Source organism: Schistocerca serialis, unplaced genomic scaffold (genome assembly GCF_023864345.2).
Source record: "Schistocerca serialis cubense isolate TAMUIC-IGC-003099 unplaced genomic scaffold, iqSchSeri2.2 HiC_scaffold_618, whole genome shotgun sequence".
NCBI classification, from domain to species: Eukaryota; Metazoa; Arthropoda; class Insecta; order Orthoptera; family Acrididae; genus Schistocerca; species Schistocerca serialis.
Window position 1 is genome coordinate 7501 of NW_026048209.1, and position 6652 is coordinate 14152.

The 6652-nt window shown below is 58.8% G+C and overlaps 2 non-coding genes and 1 pseudogene across 2 annotated transcripts; all 3 read right to left on the minus strand.

Annotated features, from left to right (window-relative positions):
* Window positions 1–3713, minus strand: part of LOC126448635 (large subunit ribosomal RNA) — a 7952-nt pseudogene extending 4239 nt beyond the window's left edge.
* Window positions 3714–3901: 188 nt separating this feature from the next.
* LOC126448630 (5.8S ribosomal RNA) lies at window positions 3902–4056 on the minus strand. The gene has a single exon (XR_007584168.1). It is a non-coding gene; the product is annotated as a 5.8S ribosomal RNA (ribosomal RNA).
* Window positions 4057–4409: 353 nt separating this feature from the next.
* LOC126448639 (small subunit ribosomal RNA) lies at window positions 4410–6318 on the minus strand. The gene has a single exon (XR_007584175.1). It is a non-coding gene; the product is annotated as a small subunit ribosomal RNA (ribosomal RNA).
* Window positions 6319–6652: the final 334 nt, after the last annotated feature.

Genomic DNA, 6652 nt, shown 5'->3' on the forward strand with positions numbered 1-6652 from the left:
CTCCGGCGGCGGCCCGGTGGTGTCGGCCGCGAAGTCCTCGGCTGCGTCGACGGGCGGCGCAGCGGCCTCGCCCGCGTCAGGCGGCGGGCTCGCTGCTCCCCGGCGGGACGCCGGCTCTTCCCCCCGACCGATCTCAAGCGCCTCCATGAACTGGCGGACAAGCTGCTTGTGGGCAGCTTGCCGCCGTCGGCACTTGATTGCCTCAAGCGTTCGGTCGGGGAACATCCTGATGAGCTCTTGATTAACAAAGAAGAACCGGGCGTCCCTCTCAAGGAACAGTTCGGCCTCCGCCTTGGCGAGCGACAGGACTTCTTCCTCCGTCCACCTCGCGCGATGCCTCTCCGTCACGATCTCCGCGTTGGCGGCCGCAAGATGTTGGCGGCGGCGATGGACCCCGAGACCATTCTTGGTGGTGAAGCTGCGGTGGCACTCACTACAGGCGTATACAGCTGCAAAAGGTACAAGATTTTCGGCACGGCCGGTTGGCCGGCTAGGTGCTGGGGGAGTTGGGGTGGCACCTTCAGCGGAAGGGCCACCACTTATTCTTTGATTACTGCCCCCAACTAACAAAGGGATAGTGCGAGGGGGGGCTGGTAACCCCCCCAAGCCCCTGGAGCGGTCTTCCACTCTGCGAAAATCAGCGGGCCCACGAGAAGGGGAGAAGACCGCAGGAGAGGAGAGGCTAAGAGGGCTAGGCCCATGTATTGCGCATCACTCTCCCTGTAACTATAACCCAAGGAAGGCACCTCGCAGCAGCAGCACGACTACATCAAGACCGCACTTCGAAAAGCCAAGTCCGGATGCAGCCACACCGCCGCCACTTGGCCACCTTAAGAGAGTCATAGTTACTCCCGCCGTTTACCCGCGCTTGCTTGAATTTCTTCACGTTGACATTCAGAGCACTGGGCAGAAATCACATTGCGTCAACACCCGCTAGGGCCATCGCAATGCTTTGTTTTAATTAGACAGTCGGATTCCCCCAGTCCGTGCCAGTTCTGAGTTGATCGTTGAATGGCGGCCGAAGAGAATCCGCGCACCCGCGCGCCCCCGGAGGAGCACGCTAAGGCGGACGCGGCCTCGCAGCAAGGAAGATCCGTGGGAGGCCAAGGCACGGGACCGAGCTCGGATCCTGCACGCAGGTTGAAGCACCGGGGCGCGAACGCCGCGCAGGCGCGCGCATCCTGCACCGCCGGCCAGCACGAGGCCGACCAACGGCGAGAGCAGACCACGCCCGCGCTAAACGCCCGCACTTACCGGCACCCCTACGGCACTCACCTCGCCCAGGCCCGGCACGTTAGCGCTGACCCACTTCCCGACCAAGCCCGACACGCCCCGATCCTCAGAGCCAATCCTTATCCCGAAGTTACGGATCCAATTTGCCGACTTCCCTTACCTACATTATTCTATCGACTAGAGGCTCTTCACCTTGGAGACCTGCTGCGGATATGGGTACGAACCGGCGCGACACCTCCACGTGGCCCTCTCCCGGATTTTCAAGGTCCGAGGGGAAGATCGGGACACCGCCGCAACTGCGGTGCTCTTCGCGTTCCAAACCCTATCTCCCTGCTAGAGGATTCCAGGGAACTCGAACGCTCATGCAGAAAAGAAAACTCTTCCCCGATCTCCCGACGGCGTCTCCGGGTCCTTTTGGGTTACCCCGACGAGCATCTCTAAAAGAGGGGCCCGACTTGTATCGGTTCCGCTGCCGGGTTCCGGAATAGGAACCGGATTCCCTTTCGCCCAACGGGGGCCAGCACAAAGCGCATCATGCTATGACGGCCCCCATCAACATCGGATTTCTCCTAGGGCTTAGGATCGACTGACTCGTGTGCAACGGCTGTTCACACGAAACCCTTCTCCGCGTCAGCCCTCCAGGGCCTCGCTGGAGTATTTGCTACTACCACCAAGATCTGCACCGACGGCGGCTCCAGGCAGGCTCACGCCCAGACCCTTCTGCGCCCACCGCCGCGACCCTCCTACTCGTCAGGGCTTCGCGGCCGGCCGCAAGGACCGGCCATGACTGCCAGACTGACGGCCGAGTATAGGCACGACGCTTCAGCGCCATCCATTTTCAGGGCTAGTTGCTTCGGCAGGTGAGTTGTTACACACTCCTTAGCGGATTCCGACTTCCATGGCCACCGTCCTGCTGTCTTAAGCAACCAACGCCTTTCATGGTTTCCCATGAGCGTCGATTCGGGCGCCTTAACTCGGCGTTTGGTTCATCCCACAGCGCCAGTTCTGCTTACCAAAAGTGGCCCACTTGGCACTCCGATCCGAGTCGTTTGCTCGCGGCTTCAGCATATCAAGCAAGCCGGAGATCTCACCCATTTAAAGTTTGAGAATAGGTTGAGGTCGTTTCGGCCCCAAGGCCTCTAATCATTCGCTTTACCGGATGAGACTCGTACGAGCACCAGCTATCCTGAGGGAAACTTCGGAGGGAACCAGCTACTAGATGGTTCGATTAGTCTTTCGCCCCTATACCCAGCTCCGACGATCGATTTGCACGTCAGAATCGCTACGGACCTCCATCAGGGTTTCCCCTGACTTCGTCCTGGCCAGGCATAGTTCACCATCTTTCGGGTCCCAACGTGTACGCTCTAGGTGCGCCTCACCTCGCAATGAGGACGAGACGCCCCGGGAGTGCGGAGGCCGCCGCCCCGTGAAGGGCGGGGAAGCCCCATCCTCCCTCGGCCCGCGCAAGGCGAGACCTTCACTTTCATTACGCCTTTAGGTTTCGTACAGCCCAATGACTCGCGCACATGTTAGACTCCTTGGTCCGTGTTTCAAGACGGGTCGTGAAATTGTCCAAAGCTGAAGCGCCGCTGACGGGAGCGATTATTCCGCCCGAGAGCATCCCGAGCCAACAGCGGCGCGGGTCCGGGGCCGGGCCAGGTAGGTCCGTCATCCGGGAAGAACCGCGCGCGCTTGCCGGGAGCCCGAGCGCCCAAAGGGGCGAATCGACTCCTCCAGATATACCGCCGGGCAGCCAGCCAGGACACCGGGGCTCTGCCCAACAGACGCGAACCGAGGCCCGCGGAAGGACAGGCTGCGCACCCGGGCCGTAGGCCGGCACCCAGCGGGTCGCGACGTCCTACTAGGGGAGAAGTGCGGCCCACCGCACACCGGAACGGCCCCGCCCCGCGGCGAGTGGAAAGGCAACCGGACACGACCCCGCCGCGAATTGCTCCGCGCGGGCGGCCGGCCCCATCTGCCGAGGGCGGAGGCCAGTGGCCGGATGGGCGTGAATCTCACCCGTTCGACCTTTCGGACTTCTCACGTTTACCCCAGAACGGTTTCACGTACTTTTGAACTCTCTCTTCAAAGTTCTTTTCAACTTTCCCTCACGGTACTTGTTCGCTATCGGTCTCGTGGTCATATTTAGTCTCAGATGGAGTTTACCACCCACTTGGAGCTGCACTCTCAAGCAACCCGACTCGAAGGAGAGGTCCCGCCGACGCTCGCACCGGCCGCTACGGGCCTGGCACCCTCTACGGGCCGTGGCCTCATTCAAGTTGGACTTGGGCTCGGCGCGAGGCGTCGGGGTAGTGGACCCTCCCAAACACCACATGCCACGACAGGCGGCAGCCTGCGGGGTTCGGTGCTGGACTCTTCCCTGTTCGCTCGCCGCTACTGGGGGAATCCTTGTTAGTTTCTTTTCCTCCGCTTAGTAATATGCTTAAATTCAGCGGGTAGTCTCGCCTGCTCTGAGGTCGTTGTACGAGGTGTCGCACGCCACACCGCCAGCCGGCTGTGCACGCTACCGAGTAAGTACCGGTATGCGAACCGCCAGGCGACGGGCGCGCATCGCACGTTTAAGGAGACGCGGCCGGCCCCACAGGCGGCCACGACACTCCCAGGTCTGCGAAGCGGGGCAAACGCCGCGCGCTTCAGTATACGTAGCCGACCCTCAGCCAGACGTGGCCCGGGAACGGAATCCATGGACCGCAATGTGCGTTCGAAACGTCGATGTTCATGTGTCCTGCAGTTCACATGTCGACGCGCAATTTGCTGCGTTCTTCATCGACCCACGAGCCGAGTGATCCACCGTCCTGGGTGATCTTTTCATAGTTTCCACCATCTCTTTCGAGACAGTTGCATAGGCGGGACTGAGGCGTGTGGCGGCCCTGTTCCAGCGTTCAGTGTCCAACGGCCTCACGGCCGATGGGCGTCGTACGGCTCCACACCGGAGCGGACAGGCAGTCGGGCGAAAGTCATTCAAAACCGGCGCCAGGCGCCAGGTGCCGCAGGCCAGCCGCTCCAGCGCTTCAGCGCTCGTACCACACAACATTGCCGTTAGTTTTGAGACGAACGCGTGGTTCCGCACGCGGCGCACGGCTACTGCGAGCCGTACAGGTAGCTGCGTGTTGCGCGACACGACACGCACATCGAAAGACATGCAGTCTAGTCGGTAATGATCCTTCCGCAGGTTCACCTACGGAAACCTTGTTACGACTTTTACTTCCTCTAAATGATCAAGTTTGGTCATCTTTCCGGTAGCATCGGCAACGACAGAGTCAATGCCGCGTACCAGTCCGAAGACCTCACTAAATCATTCAATCGGTAGTAGCGACGGGCGGTGTGTACAAAGGGCAGGGACGTAATCAACGCGAGCTTATGACTCGCGCTTACTGGGAATTCCTCGTTCATGGGGAACAATTGCAAGCCCCAATCCCTAGCACGAAGGAGGTTCAGCGGGTTACCCCGACCTTTCGGCCTAGGAAGACACGCTGATTCCTTCAGTGTAGCGCGCGTGCGGCCCAGAACATCTAAGGGCATCACAGACCTGTTATTGCTCAATCTCGTGCGGCTAGAAGCCGCCTGTCCCTCTAAGAAGAAAAGTAATCGCTGACAGCACGAAGGATGTCACGCGACTAGTTAGCAGGCTAGAGTCTCGTTCGTTATCGGAATTAACCAGACAAATCGCTCCACCAACTAAGAACGGCCATGCACCACCACCCACCGAATCAAGAAAGAGCTATCAATCTGTCAATCCTTCCGGTGTCCGGGCCTGGTGAGGTTTCCCGTGTTGAGTCAAATTAAGCCGCAGGCTCCACTCCTGGTGGTGCCCTTCCGTCAATTCCTTTAAGTTTCAGCTTTGCAACCATACTTCCCCCGGAACCCAAAAGCTTTGGTTTCCCGGAGGCTGCCCGCCGAGTCATCGGAGGAACTGCGGCGGATCGCTGGCTGGCATCGTTTATGGTTAGAACTAGGGCGGTATCTGATCGCCTTCGAACCTCTAACTTTCGTTCTTGATTAATGAAAACATACTTGGCAAATGCTTTCGCTTCTGTTCGTCTTGCGACGATCCAAGAATTTCACCTCTAACGTCGCAATACGAATGCCCCCGCCTGTCCCTATTAATCATTACCTCGGGTTCCGAAAACCAACAAAATAGAACCGAGGTCCTATTCCATTATTCCATGCACACAGTATTCAGGCGGGCTTGCCTGCTTTAAGCACTCTAATTTGTTCAAAGTAAACGTGCCGGCCCACCGAGACACTCAATAAAGAGCACCCTGGTAGGATTTCAACGGGGTCCGCCTCGGGACGCACGAGCACGCACGAGGCGGTCGCACGCCTTCGGCTCGCCCCACCGGCAGGACGTCCCACGATACATGCCAGTTAAACACCGACGGGCGGTGAACCAACAGCGTGGGACACAAATCCAACTACGAGCTTTTTAACCGCAACAACTTTAATATACGCTATTGGAGCTGGAATTACCGCGGCTGCTGGCACCAGACTTGCCCTCCAATAGATACTCGTTAAAGGATTTAAAGTGTACTCATTCCGATTACGGGGCCTCGGATGAGTCCCGTATCGTTATTTTTCGTCACTACCTCCCCGTGCCGGGAGTGGGTAATTTGCGCGCCTGCTGCCTTCCTTGGATGTGGTAGCCGTTTCTCAGGCTCCCTCTCCGGAATCGAATCCTGATTCCCCGTTACCCGTTACAACCATGGTAGGCGCAGAACCTACCATCGACAGTTGATAAGGCAGACATTTGAAAGATGCGTCGCCGGTACGAGGACCGTGCGATCAGCCCAAAGTTATTCAGAGTCACCAAGGCAAACGGACCGGACGAGCCGACCGATTGGTTTTGATCTAATAAAAGCGTCCCTTCCATCTCTGGTCGGGACTCTGTTTGCATGTATTAGCTCTAGAATTACCACAGTTATCCAAGTAACGTGGGTACGATCTAAGGAACCATAACTGATTTAATGAGCCATTCGCGGTTTCACCTTAATGCGGCTTGTACTGAGACATGCATGGCTTAATCTTTGAGACAAGCATATGACTACTGGCAGGATCAACCAGGGAGCTGCGTCAACTAGAGCTGAGCAGCCGGCCGCCCGGGAGTGTGTCCCGGGGGCCCGCGCGAACACGCAAGCGTCCGCTCAATTATTCTGCAAACAGGAGGAGGCTGAGCTCCCCTGCACAACACACCTCGAAACCCTCTCAGGTCCCGGCGGCGCGCAGCGCCGTCCTAAGTACTTGGTCGGGTTCGAGAGAGGCGCAATCGCCCGGAGTTAGGCGAGTAGACGCTTTAGGTGCGACCACCCGTGCTCCCAACTGAGCTTGCCGCTGCCGACAGAGGCCCGGGAGCGTGCTGTCGTGGCATTGCCGGCGGGAGACAACACGCGCCACCTACGGT